The following is a 24,153-nucleotide window of genomic DNA, read 5'->3' on the forward strand; positions in this document are numbered from 1 at the left end:
GCCCGGCCTCTCTCCCCTGGCTCCGTCAGCGCCGCTCCCCGCCTCCGGCGTCCCCGGCGCCCCCGGCAGGGCTACTCGAAGCTGCTCCGGGAGCTTCCCCGGCGCGGCCCGCAGTAACCTCTCAGGACCCCGGAAGACGCCGCCGCCGCCGCCCGGCGGGAGCAGGGACCGTCTCCCAAGTCCCCGCGCCCCCTCTCGGGGATCCCCTGTCGCCGACTCCCTCCCGGACCCGCAGGACACTCCCCTCCGGAGGCCGGGCCTGGTCCGCCCGCCCGCCGCCCCCGTCCCGCCCCGCGCGCCGCGCCGGGAGTCCCGAGCCCGACCCCTCCCCCCGGACGCCTGGCCCGCTCGCGGGACGGAGGCGGCGATGGTGACTGGGCAGCGGCGCGGGGCCGGAGCCTGGGCAGGGCGGCTCTGCTGCCTCTTTCTGTCGCTGCCCCCGCCCCTCCTCCTCCTCCTCTCTCTCCGCGAGTACTAGTCTGGGCGGCCGCCGAGCTTGGCGCTCTCTCGCCTTGCCGCCTCCTCCCCCGCGCCGCGGACCCTCTCCCCTCCCCTGCGTCGGCTCCCCCTCCCGCCGCCCCCTCCCGCTCTCCTCCCGCTCTCCTCCCGCCTCCTCCTTCCAGGCACGGCCAGCGGGGGAAGAGCGAGGTGGCTGCGAGGAGGCGTCACTGAAAGCCCTGGCTTGGGGAAGGCTGCGGGCTCGGAGCCGGAGACGCCGAGCTGGGGCAGGGTGAGTGGCAGGCGTCGGGCCCGCGCGCGCTGCGGGAGGGGAGAGCCGGTGGGCCCGGCCAGGTGGGCGCCCAGCGCGGGTGCATGGAGAGCCGTTGCGGCCGGCCGAGCCCAGGTTGCTTGCGCCGCGGCTGGCGCGGGAACTTCGCTTCGGCGCCCTGGGAGACCGCGCGGAGCGGTCGGAGGTGCTGCGGGATGGGCGTTGGGTGCTGGGAATGGGCGTTGGGTGCTGGGAATGGGAAGGGAACAGCTGCTTCCCAGCGCCGCCGGCGGCCGCAGAAGTGGGAAAAGTTGTGCCGGGAACAACGTCTCCTCTGGAAGCCGGCGCGAGCCCTGCTCTCCGGCCGTCGCTGGCTGGCTTCGGACGGCGGCGCGTGGGTCCCGGGCGCAGCTCAGCGCCGGGCTCCAGCGCGCCTGGCACCGCGCCCTGGGGGCCGCCCAGTGGTCGCCCCTGCTGTCCCTGGTCTGTGGCGTGTGGGTCGCTCTGGCCACAGACGTCAGCTGCTTCTCAAAGCTGGACTGCATTTTTGTGGGCAGCTCAGTGATTTGGAGTGCGGGCTGGAGGAGGTGGGCGTGGAGTGGGGAAGACCGCATCTGGGATGGGCGGCTTGAGCCCACAGGATGGGCGAAGGACTAGGGAGACTCTGCATGTGTTTCTGGATGTTTTTAGGCACACAGTTTTTTTCCCCCCTTCCATTCAGCGGCCCAGTGTTCTTCGAACGTAGAAAAGCAGAGGGTTTTCTTCAATCCGGTTCAACTTTTCTGTTATTTCAGGATGGTCATGAGTTCCATGAAAGTCCATGTGCTGTTTCAATGGGAGTGAGACCAGAGTACAGACAAAGTCCTATCTCCACCCCCTGTCCTCGCCTCCACCCGGGCCATTTCCTGTATGTCCCATTTTCTCTGCTGTGATTGTGTGAGTGTGTTTGTGCATGTAGGTTATCATCGGTGGGTGACCTACGGGGAAAAGAGAACTTTTTGAAATCGCAACGCGGCCGCTATGGAAAGTGTGTGCTGGAGCCGAGGGAGTAAAGATTCGGGCGAGCCAGAGCTGTTAGAGGCTCACCCCAGAGAGGTAAACCTGAGTAACTGAGCTTGAAGGAACATTTATAACCTGCATATTGCTTTTGCCACTGGCCAGAGAGCTCCACTCCTGCCAGGTTTAAGAGAGGATCAGATACTGACTTCTTTGGTGTTGACTTTTGCTGGTATTCCTGATTCTTTCGTACTGGTTCTCTTTTAGAAACTACTCCTTTTTAAATTTAAGAGATAGAGAACACATGTTCGCGGGAAGAGGAAATGTTTTTAAAATAGGAAAGAGAAAATCAGATTCTCATTTCTTTTTGCTGTCATACTATGATAAGCTTATTGATCCATTAGAAATCTGATTCTGATTTTGAAGTAATATCAGATGAAACACTATCTTATGATAGTATTTTTCTCTAAGTGGTCACATGGAGAGCAGACTGTGGCTTCTTGTGTTTTTTTCTAGGGTGCAGCAAACATTTTATATCAGGAAAAAGACATTGTGTGTTGTAGGAGAGGGGGATGGGGTGGGGCAGTCATTTGTCTTCAGAGCAGCCTAATTAGGAAGAATAATTACACTGCAAATGAACATTGTTGAATATAAATTGAGTCATGATATGTGAACCAGTCATTTGTCTATAGGAAGGAAGAAGGATCTTTGTAGATGAGAACAAAGCAGTGCCTTCTGGAAGAAGTAATGTATGCTGTTCACCATATGCATGGGCTCGGTGTTGATGGCACCACCCAGTGTTTGGGCAGGGAGGAAAAGTCCATAGTAGGAGGTGATAAAAAAACAATATATAAAAAACTACATATTTCTTTTTAATGAACACTGTATGCAGCTTCTCAACTTCTTTACTGCAAAGAATTGATGAAATGGTAAACCCAAATATAGGAGACCCAAACTTGGGCTGTTGGGCTCCAGATGTACCTAAACCTTGGGCATGTTATTTAATTTCTCTGTTTTTGTGTCTATAAAATGGTGAAGATAAGAATTCAGCTCAGATAATCACCTTGAAGATGAACTGATTTATAGGACTTAGGATGGTTCCTCACAGTAAGTGCTCAGAAAATGTTACTGATGATGATCAGGTTTTCCAAATCCCTAGGAAAACGTGGTGCCTGTTAAACAGCTAACGCAGAGATACCTGATTTTAGAGTGAGTAGCTCTGAGTTGAGGCTGGACCTGTGCCCTGCCAGCCTACACTCAAAAACACTGATCTTTCTGGAACTTGCAAACTGCATCCTTTGGCTCATTCTGGTTAGCCTTTTCTGGGCTTCCATTTCCAGGGAGTTTGTAATGCAGGCACTATTTGAGTCTAGAGGTGGAACCCAAATGTGGCTTGCAGTTCCAGGCTACATGTCCCATTGCAATGGCAGCTTTAACTATTAGGTCCCACCAAAGTGAATATCCAAATTTTATTTGAGGTAGAAAGAAAACTGTAGTAATGAACATGATAAGTGCCTCTTTTGGAACTCTTAAAAGCAACATTTTACCCAATGCTTACTGTTCTTAGATACAAACAAGAAGCAAATAGCTAATCTCTAGAATTTACTCCAAAAAGCTTTAATATATGTCTTGGGTGCTGGGACCACAGTAGCTCACACTTGTAATCCCAGCACTTTGGGAGGCTGAGGTGGGTAGATCACGAGGTCAGGAGTTTGAGACCAGCCTGGCCAACATAGTGAAATCCTGTCTCTACTAAAAATACAAAAATTAGCCGGGCGTGGTGGCATGCATCTGTAGTCCCAGCTACTCAGGAGGCTGAGGCAGGAGAATCACTTGAACCCGGGAGGTGGAGGTTGCAGTGAGCTGAGACGGCACCATTGCACTCCAGCCCGGGTGACAGAGCAAGACTCAAAAAAATATATATATATATATATGTGTGTGTGTGTGTGTCTATCTGTCTGTCTGTCTTGGGGTTAATGATACACTTCCCAGTTTTTGCTAAGATTGTGTCTGTCTGTCTGTCTTGGGGTTAATGATGCACTTCCCAGTTTTTGCTAAGATTGTGCCCCAAAGTGAACCAAAGGCATTGTTAGCACAATAGTGCTTACTGAGAAGAGGAACTCTGCTATGCATTACTCCTTCTAATTTAGGGAGAATGCCTGTTTGTTCCTTCATTCATGCAGTCATTCATCCTGTCATTCAGCAAATACCTAGGGAGCTGCTCCCTTGGGCCAGGCTCTGTTCTGGACTCTGGTAACACAGCAAGAACCAAGAGCAGGCCTCTCCTCTTACAGAGTACACATTAGAAGAAGAAGAAGAAGAAAAAAACAACAACCATACACCTCTGTTTTCAAAGGACTTCCATAGACCCTGGAAGCTCCCTTTTTGACTCAGAAGAGCTATACTGGAACGTGGCGTGTTGGGTGTCCTTGCCTTCCACTCTCCAGCCTGGTCAGAGGGAAGTGATCTGGCTGGGGCTGGGGATGGTGGCAGGGTACAGCTAGTCCTGTGGGTCTTCCAAAGGGAGAAGGGGAGGCCTCTTTCTTTCTGTTCTTTATGATAAAGTATTCAGTTATAGTGGCTGAGCACAACTACTGGCCAGTGAAACAAATTGTTTCGCATGCAATGAAAACAAACAGTTTGCAGTGTACTGAGCACCATAGAGACAGTGCTGGGGCAAGTGAGAGCCAGACAGGCACTGGGCGACTCTGGCTCACTGAGGGAAAAAAAAAAGACTAAACATGGGCAAAGGAGATCCAAGGAAGCTGAGAGGTAAAATGTGATATGCATTCTTTGTGCACAGTTGTTGGGAGGAGCACAAGAAGCAGCACCCAGATTCTCAGTCAACTCCTCAGAGTTTTTTTTTTTTTTTTTTTTTTTTTTTTTTGAGACGGAGTCTCGCTCTGTCACCCAGGCTGGAGTGCAGTGGCGCGATCTCCGCTCGCTGCAAGCTCCGCCTCCCGGGTTCACGCCATTCTCCTGCCTCAGCCTCCCAAGTAGCTGGGACTAAAAGGGAGTTGTCAAGGCTGAAAAAAGCGAGAAAAAGAGGGAATAAGAGGAAGAGGAAGATGAAGATGATGATGATGAATAAGTTGGTTCTAGCAGTTTTTTTTCCTTATCTATAAAGCATTTAAACTCCCTATATACAATTCACTTCTTTTAAAGAAAGAAATTGAAATGGAAGACTGTGTAACATTTGTTTTTAAACCGTACATTGTCTTTTTTTGTATAGTTAACACATTACCAAATGTTATCTTTAGATAGTCCTGTCCTGGTGGTATTTTCTTTTCTTTTTGAGACGAAGTCTCCCTCTGTCACTCAGGCTGTTGGAGTGCAATGGCATGATCTCAGCTCACTGCAGCCTCCTCCTCCCAGGTTCAAGTGATTCTCCCATCTCAGCCTCCTGAGTAGCTGGGACTACAGGTGCACGCCACCACGCCTGGCTAATTTTTTGTATTTTTAGTAGAGATGGGGTTTTACCATGTTGGCCAGGCTGGTCTCGAACTCCTGACCTCAAGGGATCCGCCTGCCTTGGCCTCCCAAAGTGCTGAGATTACAGGCGTGAGCCACCATGCCCAACCCTGGTGATATTTTCAGTGGCCACTAACCTTTCCTGATACAGTGTAGGGCTTGTAAACTGGCATGTAAATTTAAAGCAGGGTCTCGTTGGTGCACAGCACAAATTAGTTAATATATGGGGTTGGTAGTGTTTTCATCTTCAGTTGTCTCTGATGCAGCTTTTATGAATGTTCTGCTAACTGAATACCATTCTGTAATTGCAGAAAAAAACCAAAAAGTTGTGGCTGTTTTGTTGACATCATGCTTCTAAGTAAATACAATCTTTTTTATTAAAAAACCGGCAATTTTTCCGGCACGTGAGACATATCAGCCTTAGAAAGGCAAAGAAGGAGCCAAAGGTAGGATCTGATCATCGACTTATAAAAGCCAGATTGTGTCCAGAGAAGAGTCTCAGCTGGCATTCGAAATACTTGATTCTCTTGGTGTAGAACATGTGGCTGAAAGAGGAAAGAAAAGAGTGAATACTTGTTTCATCATGCACCTTCAAAGTTTTGTTTCTTTTTTTTCACTACTTTAAAAACTGCAGTAATACATGATAAGATAATACGTAAGTTTGGAGTCTAGAAGGCTTGGAAACGTATAGTGCAGCCAGGGCGCTGACAGTAGTTGTTGGACTAGAGTCAAGGTTGTGCTGGGAAGTACCTGAGGGTTTGGGGTCTTGGGCACTAAGCTAAGGGAGTCTGTATTTCATCTTGAAAGCTGTGCGAAGGCTGGAGCATTTGTAGCAGGTGAATGCTGTGATCATATCGCACTTTAGAAAGAGCTCCATGGCCATAAGGTGGGCTAGGTAACAAAGAGGGCAGGGAATAAGGTGAGCTGGGAGGCTAGGACCAGAGTGCAGAAATCCTGGCCGGACTGGGTGGCGGAGAGAGGAGAGGCCTGCAGATATTGACCCCACTTCCTGTTCATCTCCCGGGGTGGTCCCCTAGGAGAGGGAGCGTGCACTTTGACTGTTACGGGTCACGGCACCTTTCACCGAGGTAAGCAGTTGTGGGAACCTCAGTTTGGACAGAGATGGCAAGGAGTGATGAGTTCAGTTGAATCCAAAACTGAACTGCAAGCCTTCCAAGGAGAGATGGCCACCAAAAAGTTGGATTTAGAGGCAGGAGGCGAGGTCTGGAGCTAGAGATGATAGAGGGAGTTCTTCTTACGGTAGTGGCAAGTGTTTGTAGGGAGGCCTCCCTCTCTTGCTTGGCATGTCGAGGTTTACTAACTGATACTAGGTGCAAGAGTAATTTGTGTCCTTGTAAGTGAAATTTTTTCTTTGATCCCTTTACCAGGCCTGACTGGCTTGATTGTCCATCAGGCCCTTGACTTTGGCCTCAAATGACCAGGCTCGTACTGATGTGATTTTGCAGACTTGGTGAGTTCTGCTTGTTGTTATTTTAAACTGAGATAGTTAAGAGGAATGTACATGGAGTGGTTGTGAATGTGTTTGATAGCTAGGATGTATAACTGATAAAATTGATACCACACACGTGTGTGTTAAGGACTGAATATTTGTGTCCCCCCAGATTCATGTATATGTTGAAGCCCTAACCCCCTATGTGATAGTATGTGGAGGTAGGACCTTTGGGAGGTACTTAGGCTTAGATGAGATAATGAGGGTGGGACCTCTATAGTAAGACCAGTGTCATTATGAGAAAAGGAAGAGAGACCAGAGCTCACTCTCCAGTGTGTGAGGATGCAACAAAAAGGCGGCTGTCTGTCTGCAAGTCAGGAAGAGGGCCCTCATCAGGAACCAAATCTCCTGGCACCTTGATCTTGGACTTCCCAGCCTTCAGAACTGTGAGAAGTAAACGTTTTGTCGTTTAAGCTGCCCCATCTATGGTATTATAGCAGCTTGAACATCTATATATGTGTGTGTGTGTGTGTGTGTGTGTGTGTACTGTACATTTTCTTAAATGCAATACATATATTTAAGAAAATGTAAGATGAACTTCACTTGCTGAGAATGTAAACTAGTTTTGTGTATATCTACAAGATATTGAATACGGTTAAAGAGGTGTGTTATCTGCATGTTTTCCTAAACTTTAATCAGCTAGGTCAAGAGAAACACCCAACTTTGATTTTGAGACTTGGCAGGACCGGAAAGGAGAACCTCAGTGTATTTGGATTTTTCTTCTGGGTTTGTTCTGACTTTGATTTAATAACACGTTATAATGATTAAGTGGTTTTATGGAGACTATTTTACAGATATTTTTGTCAAACTTAAATAAGACTTCCAAGGTATTTACTTGGGGGTGAACTTTTGAAGTTCAGTCAAACTAACTTTTACAACTCTTCACATTAAAAAAAATAAGCGAGGAAACCTGTACCCAGTTATAGTATTTGAAAGAAGAATATTTGAGCTGGTTAATAATGAACAATGTTTAACACTGAGGTGACATCAGCAGTAGAAACAATTCTTTCCTTGTGCCTTAAGCACAGAGCATGGTTCAACTAGAGGTAACCAGGTTGTCTGGCCTTTGACTGCACAAGGGTAATAGGTGGACGATTAGTAGCCCAGGTTGATATACGGAAACTAGGGTGTTCTGACAGTTTTAAAGCTCTCCCTGTTTGTGAGACTAAGAACATTTCCCTTGTGGGTTGAATCTCTCTGGTCCTAAAAGCACACAGATTCCCAGGAACCCATGCATTGCTAATGGGCAGCTGCACACGTGTGCAGTTCCCAGGTCTTCATCTCCAACTGCTCTGCACACCCTTCCTCTGAAACATTTCCTTCCCTTGCCTTAGAGAGGGTGGCCGGGCTCTCCTACTCTCCGTGCTAGGAGAACTAACTCTTGTTTTCATGTCCACCAGGGATGAGGTTTATCTACCTTCTTTTTTGAGGTTACCAAATGACCCTCAAGGGCTACTGGTGTTAATTTGCATTTCATTCATTTGTGGCATAAATGAGAGTGTGCCAAGCAGGCCACAGTGAATGCTTGTTGAATTGCAGGCACAACCGTTACTCTTCTTACTGCTGTGGCTTTAGGGTAAGTCCAGTGGGGATGATTAATTATTGTTAGTCTGTGCAACCAGCAATAACACCTCACCTCATCCTTGCCTGCTTAACAGGGTTGGAAGGACAGAGACTAAAATTTTACCTGGTTATCTTAGTGGGGTTATGAGTGACTATTTTTTTTTCTTTATTCTTCTGTTTCTCAGATTTTCTGTAAGTAGCATGTTGCTTTTTGAAATCAGAACTAAAGAGCTGGGGAAATATTTTGGTTGCTGTACAAAACTGTGGCAGTGGTTTTGGTCACAACGTCATACATCGCTTTACATCCATGGTGCATCTTTTGTAAGGCAGTTCCTGTCTTTAAACAGAACTGACATTCCTCCTCATTGTTGATATAGTTATAAATACTGGAAGGCTACAGGAATGTACCTAGGACTGGGGGCTGTGACCCAGATCCAGAATGGGGCAGCTTCCTCTGATTGATAGGGAAGACCCCACCCCTTATAGTGGGTACGTTTGGTATGTTTTCATAAACATTTTAAGTGTGATTTGTGAGGTGTTTCTGTTGTATTGATAAGAAGTACCGAAATAAACCTGGTTGATAAGAAATACTGAATTAAATAAATGCTGTACTGGCATGTTAGATTTTTTTTTTTTTTTAATTTCACCGTTCAGTGGAAACTTAACCAGCAGTGAGATCTGAAATACTTCTTTAGCAACAAGCTCCCCACATGCCCGGAAAATTAAGAGGGACTCTTTTTCCTCTCCTGATTCTATTGTTCAGGATTTTCTTTCTTTCCACACTGTGCTGTGTTCTCGGGGCACCTGGAGTTCAAGCTTCCTTTCTCCTGGGGCAGGCTGCAATTGGGCTGAATTTCACATGTTTTCTAGTTTTAAGGCATTTAGTCAGTTGTTTAAGGAAGGCTGTAATTGCATTCACAGGAACCTCATTCAATCTTCAGATTGGCACACACTTATTAAGGGCAAAATAACTTCTTAAAAAATTAACTTTCTCTTGCTCATAGAGAACACATTTTCTGAATTAAAAATAACAGACTGGATAGTCTGGGAATTACAAACTTACCAGTAAGCAGTGTTTCTGTATTTGTAAATGACTAACACTTGTATATTAAATAGACACATAAGAAAAACATGGCTCACAACTTTAAAAACAATGTAAAATCACATTTGTTTTCTTTTTTAAAATGGCCAACTGTCCGTTCTTAGAAGATGATTCTACATTCTAGAGAGGTATGTCTAAACAGATACTCTTTCATTTGCTCATGCTTATAGTAGGCCTTTCAGGGTTCTTCTACAGTGGAAACTCGTAATTACCGACTTAATTACTGACTCTGCGTGGATCCATGCTGTAATTCGTAGCATAGTGTGCTGGCTTAAACTGGTGACTGTAAGTCATTTTTGATCTGAATCCTTTTGGTAAGTGGGTGTGCTTAGGTTGTCTTGACTATTTATGTGGGGTTTTTTTTTTTTTCTCCAGCTTGTGCTTAAGTGTATTGTAAAGAAAGGGCAGCATGAGAGGGAACTAAGCTGATGTGTGAAATGTTTACACTATGTTACAAAGCCAGAAAGAGCTGTAGCCAGTATGGGGTGAAGAGGCCACACTGAATAAGAACCCAAATGGTGGTGGTGGTGGGAAGGTGTGAGAGTTTGTGTATACACCTGTGTGGACAGGTGGCCGGGGGGCCTTTTAGGATAGTCTGACCAGCCGTGTTAGGGAAGAACCACTGCTCCTTTTGGTCTGGAAACTAGACTTCTGGTCCTTAAGCGGCTTCTAGCTTTCTTAATATCCATATTGGTCAACAAAACTTGAATGTTTTAAAAAATTTTAAAAACGTAAGAACTGCCATCCAATTAGATTTCCTCTAGTTTGGGATGTATATATTTGATTTTTGAAACCTTGATCATGGGACTTTCATTTCTTCTTGTGAAATTTCAGCTTTCTCAGTTCTGACATGTTCGGCCTGTCCAGATAGTTTTGAATTCTGACCCGGTCATCTGTCTTGTCAGCCTTCCCTCTGGGCCACAAGTCGTTCTTTGATACATGCAGCCTGTCAGTCACTCAGGTTCTTTGAGTCATTAACTGGTGCTGCTCTGTTAGCCTCCCCTTGTCATTCTCCTCCAGTTCTCTTAGTAACCAAGGGTGCGTCAGCCTTTGCAGGCGGCCAGAGGGCAGAGGGTTGGAGTCTGTGCCAAGATACAGAGGAAGCTAATCATACCCGTGACCTCGACCTCATTAACATTGTGCTGGAACCAAAGAGCCAGCATTCCATGGTATTGTTTGACTTTGGATTGTCTCTGCTGATTTATGATCACGAGGTCTGTAGTCCTGCCCTCGAAAGGAGGCAGATGTTACAGCCAGATGAGAATGTGAGACACAATCAGAACTTACTGCCTCCTTTAACTTCCTAAAAACTGGGCTTTGGGTTGTCAGCTATTCATTGAGTCCTGCTGATGGTGATCTGGCTCCAAGCAAACCTGAGTAAAGAGTGTGAGGGAGGAAGGAAGGCTTCTGAGAGGCTGGAGCCCGAGTGGAGAGGCTGATGTTCCCAGTTGTGGGTAGAAGTCCATACTCCTTCAGCAGGGCCTCTCAAGCTTGACTGTGCCCAAGAACTGGCAGGAATCCTGTTAAAATACAGACTCTGATACAGCAGGGCTGGGTGGGGCCTAGGATTCTGCATCTCGAACAAGCTCTCCCCATGATGCTGCCCCTGCTACTCCTGTGGAGCTCACTTTGAATAGCAAGGCCTCACGTTCAACTGGACCATGAAAGAGACTATGGAATAGGCAGCTGGCGGCCGAGACCTGTCAGGGCTGGACTGTGCCTGCCAGGAGGGCCCATGAGGTCTGACTTGGAGTTGGTTGCCTGCTACTTAGGGCTGGCCTCTATTGGGATGAGACTGTGAGCCCTCAGCCCTGGCACTTCCATTTGGGCCTTTAATAGCTGTTGGGAGCCACTGTGCGGGGATGCCGTCAGTCCTTTAGGGCAGGGAGGTTATGAGCTCTTCCAGCTGAGATATGGTAAAGCTACAGGGGAAGGCTTCCCCTACCCCCCAAGTTAGTTAAAATGATTTCCTCATTTCATGTTGGTTATATTCCATAAGTTTAACTAGGTTAAGAAGGCTCTAACATCCTTCCATTAAACCTGCATTTTCCCACATACCCTGTAACTTCAAGGTTATGTGATTACAAAGCTTTTAAAAAGTTGCCTATTGTTTCATTTGGAGCATTATTTCTGAAGCTTGCCTGACACTCCGCTAAGGTGCTGGCTAGACATATGTGTTACCAGACCCTACCAGGGGTTTTGGAGTGGGTCTTGGGAATCTGTATCTTTTAAACAAAGCTTCTAGGTGGTTCTTATGATCAGGAAGGCTCTAGAAAAACCGATTTAGAGAAGCATCCGTTTAGAAACCTGTCTGAGCCTGTGATATTGGCCATGTCTGAGGGACACCCTTGCCTTTTTATTTCTTGGCCTCTTAGATACTTGCTTGTGAAGGGCTGTCTTCTGTCCCATTGAATCCACTTCACTTTTTATCTTAACACATGCTTTTGCTCTTACAGAGAGGCTCTTATCTTAGATGGAGCCAAATCAGAGAGGCCTTTGTTAACAGTGTAAGAAGTCAGTTCTGTGAAGCCTTTATTTTTAGGAAGGTTTTACAGATACTGACTATTAAGTGCTCAAAGATGCTGGACTATACAAGCTTTGGGCCTCTGTAGAGAAGTCTTTAAGAATGTCTTGATAGTGATTTTTCCCACTGTTTCCTACTTTGGTTCAGACACTGGAGGTAATGAGCATTGTTAAGTAATGGATGACCAGAAATGGATGAACAAGGGGCCCTATCCTCCACAGACCAACTTGGTTCTGATCCAGGTGACTTGTGAGGTTAAGGAGTTTGCCCTTCCACAATTGTATGGAAATTAACCTCTATTCCTAAAGATGCAGGATCCATTTCAGCCTTACCTTAGGGGCAAAGTCAGCTTATGAGACCAATGAAGTAGGAAATGGTCAGTGTGGAGGAATCAGCTGGATATAGCTCCTTACCCAAAAGGTGGAATTCACTTAGTGTTGTGCTTACAATTCTACCATTAGAGAAATTGGGTGAAGTGTTTCCCTTTAAGCCTCTTATTAGATGTGGAAGCATCCGTAGGACAGGTGATGCATTTGTGATTCATATGTTAACAGGAATAACTTAATAGAATGCTTCTTAGGATCAGAGTATACAGGGAGTGGACTTTGATAGGGTGGAGTATGGGCCACTCTTCAAGGAGGGCAGAGCAGGATGCGGGGCCACAGATGGCAGCCTCAGGCACCAGGTGTCCAGGCAGCTCAAGAAAAGCACAGCGTGCCTGGGAGGGCACTAGGCAGAACTTGTTCTCATTCATTTAATTGGTGTGTGTGTGTGATGGGAACTTTAATATCATTTAAGATGCATTTGGCACATTTCGTGGCCATTTCACATACGAGTTATAATGAAAAGCCAAGTGATCTATATATGAAAACTAAGACTAAACACCATAATTGTACGTAGGATTGTTTTGGATGGTTTTTTTTTTTTTTTTTTTTTTTTTTGAGACGGAGTCTCGCTCTGTCGCCCAGGCTGGAGTGCAGTGGCCGGATCTCAGCTCACTGCAAGCTCTGACTCCCAGGTTTATGCCATTCTCCTGCCTCAGCCTCCTGAGTAGCTGGGACTACAGGCGCCCGCCACCTCGCTGGGCTAGTTTTTTGTATTTTTTAGTAGAGACGGGGTTTCACCATATTAGCCAGGATGGTCTCGATCTCCTGACCTCGTGATCCACCCGTCTCGGCCTCCCAAAGTGCTGGGATTACAGGCTTGAGCCACCTCGCCTGGCGGGTTTTTTTTTTTTTTTTTTTTTAAATATTTATTTATTTATTTATTTGGGACAGAGTCTCACTCTGTTGGCCAGGCTGAAGTCCTGTGGTGCGATCTTGGCTCACTGCAAGCTCCGCCTCCTGTGTTCACACCATTCTCCTGCCTCAGCCTCCCAAGTAGCTGGGACTACAGGTGCCCGCCACCACGCCTGGCTAATTTTTTGTATTTTTTAGTAGAGACGGGGTTTCACCGTGTTAGCCAGAATGGTCTCGATCTCCTGACCTCGTGATCTGCCTGCCTTGGCCGCCCAAAGTGCTGGGATTACAGGTGTGAGCCACTGCGCCCGTCCGGTTTTGTTTTTTAAAGTCAGTTTAGTTTTGAGAGAGAAGCTAAATCCAAGAATTGGAAAATGATCCATTTTCTGTACCTGCTTAGCAGGTGAGCTTGGCCAGCAACAGAAACCTTCCCTTCTCTCAGGGAAAGGGGGGATGGTGGGAGTGTTGGGGGCATCTTTCCCAGGGGACTTGAAGAGAAGGGCTTGACTCTCCTGAGATTGCATGCTACCTAGATCATGTGCATTATCTTTTGTATCTGCTTTCTCTTTTGTATCTGTAAAGAATCATTACATTTGCAGAGTTCTCAGCCTCTGGCTGGCAAAAAGAAACTGAACTTGGGCATTCTGCTGCCAAAGCCAAAGCTTGTGTAAGTGGTGGAATATGTTTTCAGAACAGAGTGGGGATGGGTTGGGAGATTCTCTTGTCTCTGCTGCCGGAGTAAACCAGAACTGACAGAGGACTTACACAGAAGCACTCCCCAGGGACCAGAACTCTGGGAACGTCTATGAAGAACTGACCCACTCCACGGCTCACAGCCATTTCCCAACTCTTCTTCCCCTGGCCTCCCTGCTCCGTCCCTAGATTGGGCTTAGTGCCCCACATTCTAAGATTCATAAGATGTTCCTCCATGTTCTTGAAATGAAACACACAAAAAATGAATCCATTCTTATCACACATAAAATATCTTTGTCCTCAAGGGGGCATGGTACTCAGGAAAGATGGAAACACAGCCTGTGAAAGGCAGAAATTGATAAGAACTGTCTGTTCTGCCTCCCTGACCTTCCTGTGCCATCAGCTTGCTCTGCGGCCTTGGGCAAATCATTTTGCCTCTTTGGACTGGAAAGGGTGAGGGGATGGAATCCAGGCCTGAAACTCTTATTCCAGGTGAATCCATATGGCTGTGTATTCAGTCATTTATTCAACACATGCTTATTACACCCCTCAGAAAGCTCGCAGTCTAGTGGGGAGAGATGGGTGGAAGAGCCGTGATCGTTGAGGGCTAGCAGGTGTGGCAGTGTGTTTGGCCATGGAAAGCCTTTGGAGGTGTGGGACCACAGGCACAGGGGCAGGTGGGGAGGTCAGAGGGCTGCAGCATACAAACACAGGGTGCTGCCTGAACGTGGGGAGGCAGTTGGGGTTTCTGCAGCACTACTTGAGGTGCGCTGAGAATAGTATCCTCACTGCCCCCATACCACGCATGACTTCCTGTGAGTTCCTGCAGCACAGCCACCCTCACGGTGGCATTGGTGTTGGGGGTAGGCCCTGGGAGCTGAGTGGAGCATCATCTCCCTTCATGACCTGAGTGCTATTTTGATGCTTTGGCCTCCACCCCTGCCCCTCATCCCCTTTTGTAAAGAAAGTAAGAGCTATAAAAACATAAACAAGAATGTGAGAACTTGCCTGCTGTTTACAGAAATATGCTTTTTTGTGCGGGAGGGGTAATCTTTTTCTTTTTTTGTAAGGAGAAGATAGATATTCAAAGAAAGAGGAAGATAAACTGGGCTCTTCTGAATCCTGAATTACTTTATGGCTCCTGGGCCTTGGTGTCTTTGTAACCACAGAGTTGGTTCACTCTCCAGGAAGAAACTTGACCCTCTGATAAAACCACATGGAGCCTTCCAGGGCAACCTCAGTGTTTCATTTATGGAGCGGTCAGATTCTGTATCTAAGTGGGAGGAGAAATGTCTAAAAGGAGAAGCATGCATTCTCTTTCCTTAAAGCTCGAGTTCCCTTTGCCTGTCCTAAAACAGATGAGGGCCCAGGAGAAGAGGAAGGGCCTTGCCTGCACTACCACCTCCACCTCCCCACCTTAAGGGTGGCTTAGTCCCCTATCCCGTTGGTCCCCAGGACTGGGAATGGTGCCATGCATAAAAACCAGCTTTGTGTATTTTTTACAACAGAAATGGGCTTCAAAGCACTGTGGAGTGTGAGGCCTTGAGCACAGTCGCTGTTGGGTTAGTAGACTGGGCCAGCTCTGTACTCTGTCCCCCAGGACTTGCCCTTAGCAAGCATCACTGTCACCCAGAGGACTTGTGAAAACACTGAATGTGGTTCCCACCCCAGAGATTCTGAGTCACTAGTACTAGGATGGTGGAGAATTTGTGTTTCTGACACATTCCCAGGTGATGCTGCTGCACCACACGGTGCCACTCCGGCACTTGGTAGGGGTGTGTTGAGGCAGGCAGACTCTGCCCCTGAGGCAGTGGTGCTGAGCTATTGTCTGCCTGGCAGGAACCACCTCATGCTGGAGGAACCTGGGCTTCACCACCGGTGGTTTGCTGGAGATGCTCGGGGGAGCTCAGCTTCACTTCTGACCATAAGGATTGTCTTTCTGTCCTCTCATGACACACCAGGATGTGGCATTTGGGGCAGCTAAGATGGGGTGTTGTTGCCTCCTTCCAGTTTGTTCTCCTCTCTGGTGTTGCTGAAAGCCATCTGAACCATCCCAGTGTCCTCTTCTATGTCAGAGCTTGCATTAGCCTTAAAGTCCAAACTCTCCTAAAGCAGCTGCAAGAAGGCTTCTTGTGATCTGAAATGCTTCAGTGGGCACCAACTTCTTTCTTTTATGAACTGTGTTCTCGCTTCCAGGACTCTCCATTTTACTGTTCCTTTTGCCTGGCATGCTCTTTAGTTTGGCCACCTCCTCATTTTAGCCCTCCCTTGTTCTGGGGAGCTTCCTTTGATGCCTTGGAAATCAGCTGGTGCCCCTGCAAAGGCTCCCATGTCCCCTTGTATTTTCCTCCCTTCAGCTCCTATCAGCTGCTCAAAGTCGTGAATGCAACCTATTTATTTCTCTTTGTGGACTGTAAGCTCCCTGAGGGTAGGAAACCCATTTATGCAGGCATTTCCAGGCATATAGAAGGTGCCTGGCATATAGAAGACCTTCCTAATCATTCTGAGATAGGTACTGCAGGGGAGGAAACTGAAGCACAGGTAGGTTAACTACCTGGCTGCAGTTACCCTGCCACTGAGTTGTGAAACCGGTATTGTTACCTAGGTCTGTTTGATCCAGCCCCTTGGCCAGGTAACACTAGCCTTGTTTTCTGCTCTGAGACCAAAGAGCTTAGCCATAGGCTGCAGATTTCTGCTGGAACCATCAAAAGACTGGCTACTCCCATTAATAATAAAAATGACTTTTTCCAATTGTTTTTCAGGTGAGTTGGGAAGCAGACTCTTGAGTTGACAGCTGGCCTATGGTTTCTGCATTTTGTTAGGAAGCACCTCATGCAAGTGAGGGACCTGGGTCTGCTCACAGCCAGGTGGGTGTCCCTATACTATAGATATGACAATGCACTCTGATAACCACCCAATGTTCTCATTCAACAGAAAGAAAATCCTTAAATGTGGGGCAGCGGCTTCTCTAAGAAAGGTGTAAATTGGTCCCTGTGGGTGTTGTGAGTGGCCTGGTAAAGATGTTTACCTGGCTGGCTTGCTCGTGGGCATGGCTGGTTTTCTCATTACTCAGCCCTCTTTCCTTTGTTTCAACACCCTTTTCTTTTCTGTTTAGGTCCGTGCTTTAGAATTCCTTTTCCTCCTTTAAGATTCAGCCCAAATTTCTTTTTTTGTTTTTCTTTTCTGTCTTTCTTTCTGTCTCTTTCTTTCTCTTTCTTTCTCTCTCTCTCTTTCTTTCTCTCTCTCTTTCTTCCTTTCTCTCTTCCTTTCTCTCTCTCTTTCTCTCTCTCTCTTTCTCTCTCTCTCTTTTTCTCTCTCTCTCTTTCTCTCTCTCTTTCTCCCTCTCTTTTTCTCTCTCTCTTTCTCTCTTTTCTTTCTCTCTTTCTCTTTCTTTCTCTCTCTTTCTTTTTCTCTTTCTCTTTCTTTCTTTCTCTCTTTCTCCCTCTCTCTCTTTCTCTCTCTCTTTCTCTCTCTCTCTCTTTCTCTTTCTTTCTCTCTCTCTTTCTCCCTCTCTCTCTCTTTCTCTCTCTTTCTCCCTCTCTCTTTCTCTCTCTCTTTCTCTTTCTCTCTTTCTCTCTCTCTTTCTCTCTCTCTCTCTCTCTCTCTCTCTCTCTTTCTCTCTTCTTTCTCTCCCTCCCTCCCTCCCTCGGAGTCTTGTTCTATAGGCCAGGCTGGAGTGCAGTGGCATGATCTTGGCTCATTGCAAACTCCCCCTCCTGGAATCAAGCCATTCTCCTGCCTCAGCCTCCCAAGTAGCTGGGACTACAGGCACATGCCACGACACACGGCTAATTTTTGTATTTTTAGTAGAGACAAGGTTTCGCCATATTGGCCAAGCTGGTCTTGAACTCCTGACCTCAAGTGATCTGCTTGCCTTGGCCTCCCAAAGTGCTGGGATTACAGGCATAACCCACCACACCTGGCCCCAAATTTCACCTGTTTATCAACTCTCTGAATGAGAGGCTTTTCAGAGTGTAACCTTTTTCTGCTTCCCAGAAAAATGAATGGCCACTTCTCTGTGCTCACACAACACATTGAACTTGTCGTGGTGAGCTTTACTTACTTGTTTGTGCTCATCTTTTTCCTCTTGTCTGTGAGTTCCTTTTGGTACCATCTCCCACCTAGCATGGTTTCTGGCATGGAACATATTTTCAATAAATGGAAGAATGTTCGTCCTAAGTAGCATAGGTTATGCTAGGTCATGGAGCCATAATGCTCTAAATGGCCACCTGTGGCCATGAGCAGCCAGACTCCTTGGCTGACCTTGGAGAGACAGAGTTGTCAACTAGACCCTGGAAGCCCCCAGGCAGCCCTACCGTTGGCATACAGACCACCATAGGATTGAACATTATCTAAATGTAAATGCAGTAGGGAACAAACAGTAGACTTTCCCAATGGGCAGCCTGAAGGAGATAAAAATATGTCTCAGTGACTTGAGCATTTGTTTTAAAGCACAGTTTAGGTTTAAATAATTTTGATATGACACTTTTAAATCAGTGCACTTGAGTCTTCCCTACTCTTCTTAGAAAGTTGGGTGCTTTGAGAGGTATGCAGATTGGCTTGAGTTGATCTTGCATTATCCTGTGGGTTGGGAGTAGAAACCCTCAGGGCAGTGGATCACCTGAATGTTGGAGCCAGAATGAGAGTTGAGTACTTTCAGGAGCTGCTGGGTGGCTGAATTCTCTGATGCCTGGGGTGGCACTTAAATGTAGCCAAAGACTACTGTCACTAGGAGAATGTGGTCTTGAGGTTTTGCCCCAGCCTTATTCTGCTTCTGCGTTAACACTACACATTGTTCAGCCTTCCAGTTGCCATCCTGGGTGTTTGCAGCACTAAAGCAAAAGAAATTGTCTTCTGCTTTCTGCATGTGCTTTCCACAACCTAGTAGAGGTTCCTGGACAGTGAGTGCCATGTAAAAATAGTCACTTCCCCATGGTTTCTTCTATGTGGTGCTGAGACCCAGCTGTTCAGCTTCCTGAAGGAGAACTGAATGACAGACAAGGCAGTAAAGGAACCTTGACTCCCAGCTGACCCTCTTCATGGTCTTCAAGTTTCCCAGGGCTTGGATAGAAGGAGGATTTCAGCTTTGCCCGAGAATGTCTAGTCTCCATGGAATCAGTTTGTCTATCATACTTGAAAAATAAGCTAAGAAAATACATGAAATGAAAAAGCCCAGATGTTAAAATGTGCGTGGGTTTTAGCAGTCTTTGGAACTTGAGATGTTACTGAATGTTTGTGTCACACCATCCCTGAAGAGGCTGCTGCAGGGCATGTGCTAGGAGTCTGGTCTCCACACTGCCCCACGCAGGGAGAGTGCCCCTGCTGGCCACTTCATGATGAGCTGCAGTTTACCAAGCTTCTAGGAGATATCTGATCCTCAGAGCCCCTCTTGTTTTACAATGCAGTTCTAATCATGTTAGGAAAAGCAGCAACCATGATGGAGTAGGTCAAACCCTCAAGATATTGAGCTGCCCGGCTCCACGTAGGGGCTCACCAGGTGTGTGTTCAGGCTCACTTCACAGAGGTCGTTAGTTGAATCTTGACTACCCCAAATAGTCCAAGAAGTGGTTTAGTTCCTGAATCTCCTTAAAGCTTCTGAACTTGTCATATGTGTTTTGGACTTGTTAATAAGGTCCTGTGTTTTCATTCGGTGAAATGTTTACTATTTCTGAAGATGGGACTGCTAGTGCCTTATCAGTTGAATTTGTATGTCAGGGTGTGTGTGTATTTTTAATACAGCTGCTTTTGTAGATTGGACTTGATCCAAAGACACTGTCTAACATGGGCCCCTTGTGTCGAGGGTTGACATTTGGGAGAAATCAGAGCAAAGGCAACTAGCAGACACAGCAGCTTGTCTCCTGATCTGGGACTCCAGTGCAATTAGCATACTCGGCTCTGCCTCACAGTTTCCTTTATTGCTGAAATGTCTGGGAACCAGGTATTAGTACAAAGATTAATACATGGTACATCCTCCCTCAGCCTTTGTTAATTTTTATTCTTTTCAGGCAAAATCTTTATCTTTAGCTGTAGTTCCTTAAAGAGGAAGCAAAGTCTCTAAAACAGCCTTTCAAGTTTCATTGCAAAGCTACACGCATATATTGACACCTCTGGGAAGAGTTTGCTCCATTCCATTTCCAGAGCACAATCAATGCATAATTTAGGAACCACCTTTTACTTGAACCAGGTAGCTTGTCAGCTGTGATTGATTGACTAGTTTGTCTTATCTACTGTAGGGGTTTTGTTGTTGATTTCAAGAAAACGTACAGGTACTTGTTTCCAGGAAAAGTTGATTTTAAATGGAATATCTTAGACTTTTTCCCTCACAGAAAGATTGGAGGTATTGTTTTATCACTATCATGTCCGCTTTCAGTTAAGAAATGTCTGTTTCCTGTTCCTTAGTGTCTTTTTGACACTATGGACCTTTTTTAGAAAGAAGTCCTTTGGATGAGTAGTTAATAGGAGTAACATTTTCAAATAGGCAAAAGACTGAAAAAAAGTCTTCTTCCATCTTTTTTAATGTTAAAGAGTAAACATCCTGCATTCTATATGATTCCTTTTCCCTATGGATCATTCTTATATTGAGCAATGTCTAAGGCTTCTAAAATCCTGTTTTCTCAGGTTTCTTCTTCAAATCTGGGGAAGACTTGGTTGGCTCCTTTCAGACCTCTTCCATTGATGCTTATCTTTCCTGACTTTATTTCCTAATGGCCAAGCTTCAGGGCTCACCTCGCCTGCATTTCATCTGCTTGCTTGACATGACTGCAGAGAAGTCCTTCTTCCCTTTATGGCCACAATCTGAAAAAGAAAACAAACAGCTGAAGCTCTCCTTGCAGCCCAGCAGGCTGGGGAAAATAGTTCTCATTCTCCTTGTTCCTGGGTTCAAAGTGCACTTAACATTTTACGGGGGTGACCAGCCCTCCCAAGGTGCTGGTTTGAGTGGGCCTGTGTTTTAGCCGGGTGGACAATTAACCATGCTGACCTCCTCCTTTTTGCCATTGCCTTTCTGGCTGAGTTGATGCCAATACTCTGAGTGAGAAGGGGCTGCTGCTCCTTTGAGTGGAGCACCAGGGAGGGGTGGGGAAACATCTGATCTTGTTCAAAGGGGATGTCTCTGAAGCATGAAGATTGAACTGATTGTGACCCCACCCTGGGGGAAGGAGACATTCTCTCTGGAGAACAGGCCAGGAGGAAGAAGCCGGCAATTACTAATCCCATTGGCCTGTGGGCCTTCAGGGTCTCATATCCGTTTAAAAGAGAGAGAATTGGGGCTGAAGGTAATAAAGTAGGCCTTAAATTAGAGGAGCAGGGGGTCATTTTATCTAATTTTGTGGTTGTTACTGAGGAATAAAAGGCAGAGGAGATAATTTCATTAGCCCTTTTGAGATCTTTATCACAGCAAGATGGCATTTTGGGATCAGCAGAGCCACACAGGGCCTGTCCACGTCTCTCCTGGTAAAACGAGAGCTCGATTTCCAGTGTGCCAAGGGAGGGGCCAGGAGGCACAGTAACCCTTCAGGGCACTGTGGTCAGGAACAGATGGTATCTCCTGCCACAGTGAGAGGTTAGTGGCTACAAGTTCTGATGAAGGACTTGGCCAGCTACTCAGGAACACGGCATTCCATCTGAAAATGAAGAAATCCACCAGAGAAATGAGCTCCTGCAGAGTTGGGACTTTGTCTTTTACTTCTGAGGAAGGCTTGTGGGTCCTCTGCTGTTGACTTGATTTATTTGGAGCGTAGTGGTCATCAGACAAATTCCTTTGAGCTGAGCATTATTCGAGTGTCAAACCACGTGGTAGAGAGTTAGCAGAGAGTCACAGCTGTGCCTTCTGTCAGATGAATGCAGTTCTGTTCAGAGTGATAGTACCTATTTGGGGCTTCATAAATGCCCTGCTGAGTAGGCAGGTATTTCTGTTCATGTTTGCAGAGAGGGAGTGAGGCAAAGAGAGGTCCTGTGACTTTCCCGAGGTCTCCTTGTAGGGAAGTGGGGAATCTGGATTCTATCCCTGGACTTCTAACTTTGAAATTAAGCTTTCTGTGATCAAAATTAGTAGAAACAGAGGGAAAAGGATGAGGAGGAGAGCAATAAAGGTTTCTTCAAGAGAAAGGAGAGAGAAGTAGTGGTGAGAAACAGTTCTTTGTGCTAACCACCAGCTGGCACCATTCCCCAAAAGCAGCTTGGTTTCTTTCTGTGGGGAGGGAAGCAGAGTGACCAGGGGAGACAGGGAAAGTGAGGGAGGCTGGAGACGGGAGGGTGGGAAGGGCTTTTGGAGTGTCTGACACAGCCTTAGGCAGATGCTGGTTAACTTCAGGGCCTGTGCATATCATCCGAAAGCACAAGGCATCCACTGCCTCCTCAGGAGTCTTGCTGGTTTATTTCTGGGGCCCAGCTTTTCCCACGTCTGTCTTCATTCACACCCTTACTGTCTCATGTCTGATGGCTTTCTTGTCCTCAGCGTCTTCCTCTCTACTCCATACATTTCTGCTTACTATATTTGTTTTTTGTTGTTGTTTTGTTTTTTTGAGACGGAGTTTTGCTCTTGTTGCCCAGGCTGGAGTGCAGTGTTGCGGTCTCGGCTCACTGCAACTTCTGCCTCCCGGGTTCAAGCAGTTCTCCTGCCTCGGCCACCTGAGTCGCTGGGATTGCAGGCGTGCACCACCATATCTGGCCAATTTTTGTATTTTTAGTAGAGATGGGGTTTCACCATGTTGGCCAGGCTGGTCTCGAACTCCTGACCTCAGGTGATCTTTCCGCCTTGGCCTCCCAAAGTGCTGGGATTACAGGTATGAACTACCGCGCCAGGCCTACTTACTATATTTCAACTTAGCTCTGAAGAAAAAAGAAAACTTCTCTTGAGATATGCCCGTGAAGACTCTTATCCACTGTTAAGTACATTTAATCATAGCTTACGTTTTGTATCATGCTTATACAAATCTGTTCCCCCCGTTGATTCAGGAGCTGGTATTTTCCCCTGCCAGTTGACGATGGAGACTGCAGACACCTCCCTTTCTGGTGGATGCAGTGCCCTCAGGAACTCCCAGAAGGCAAGACTCCAGCCAGGGGTTCTCCTGAAATGTCTGACAGGAATTGCTGGGGGTGAGGTGTGGAGAGGGAAGAATGTGCACTTGATCCCTTAAGGCTTCTCCGTATCCTGTACGCGAATCTTCGCCGCTCTCTACGCGGATGCAAGAGTCCTCTTGCTTTGGCCACGTGCTGCTCCTTTCCTTCAGGACTGTGGCTAATCAGAAGTTGGCCGCACTTCAGTGCCTCTTAAAAGCTTTTTTCGCTGGCTGTGTTCAGGATGTTGAAGTGCAGTGTCAGAAATGATGTGAGTTGATGAAGAAGAAATAAACAAACCCAGGCAGTGTGTGAGTGAGGGAGGCTTGGCAGCCCTGCTCCTGTTGTTCTTTAGTTTGGATCTGAGGGAACCAGATTTCCTCGTTGGAAGGAATGGGGCTATGAGAGTCCCTGTGCCATGGAGCCTGAGATGTGCATGCCAGTGGGCCTTCTGAACTAGGGCACCGGGTAGTTTAATAACTCTGGGATGAAAATGTGTAGTTTATGGTTGGCAGAATGGAGAGAAGTCACATGGCCGCAACCTGAGCTATATGTATGTGGAGTTAAAATAGCATCTGTTCAGGGAGGCAGAACATTCCAGAATGCTTCAGTCCCCTCTTGGAGCCAATGCAGAGAGTGGAGAATAGGAAAGCTGGGAGGGACTTCACAGAGCTTCTTGTCTAAGCCACTTAATTTCAGTTTAGAACACTGAATAACTTGGCTAAAGCCCTGTGAGGTCAGGGGCCCTTGTCTGTCTGGTTTGTTCACCTTCATACCTTTGGTGCCTGCATTGTATTAGGTGCTTAACATGCATTTGTTTGGTGAATGAACGACATAAATGAAGATATGACTTCCGACTCCTAATCCAGTGCTGTCTCTGAGATATTTGTAGGCAGAAAAGTCTGTGTAGATGTGGTGCCAGATAACTTGTATGTAGTTGAGGCTATCTTGAGATTATATATAGGTTAGAAAGTGGAGATGTAGCAAAATCAAACTGGCTCCTTAAAGTTGGTGGTGAAGACAGGCTTGCTCAGGTTTGGGGGTGGGTAGGAGGCAGGACTGCCACTTTGCTCAGCAGATGGGGCTCCTTTCACATTGAATTCTGTGTGAGTGGTACCCTCTGAAGCTGGACAATGGCCCCAATAGCTCAGCTTCCCCAGAAGAATCAAGATAACTGTGGAAAAAATAGACTTGAAGTTGCCCCTTTCCTTACCGGCAGCTAGGAGCCGCCCCACCTTTTGCAGCCCAGTCCCCTCCTTTTCAGAGAGATGTGTGACTGGGAGCTCATCA

General features: G+C 46.8%; 1 protein-coding gene across 4 annotated transcripts in view; it reads left to right on the forward strand.

The window, feature by feature from the left end:
* Nucleotides 1-325: 325 nt before the first annotated feature.
* Nucleotides 326-24,153, forward strand: part of LHFPL2 (LHFPL tetraspan subfamily member 2) — a 160,985-nt gene continuing 137,157 nt past the window's right edge. For 2 of the 4 annotated variants that reach the window (XM_037982129.2, XM_037982130.2), the window contains exons 1-2: nt 326-730; nt 16,569-16,673. The gene's annotated coding sequence lies outside the window, so the exon portion shown is untranslated. The remainder of the gene's footprint in view (nt 731-16,568; nt 16,674-24,153) is intronic. The other 2 variants (XM_037982131.2, XM_007976198.3) reach the window with 1 other exon arrangement.

The sequence above is a fragment of the Chlorocebus sabaeus genome, chromosome 4 (genome assembly GCF_047675955.1).
Source record: "Chlorocebus sabaeus isolate Y175 chromosome 4, mChlSab1.0.hap1, whole genome shotgun sequence".
Taxonomy (NCBI): Eukaryota; Metazoa; Chordata; class Mammalia; order Primates; family Cercopithecidae; genus Chlorocebus; species Chlorocebus sabaeus.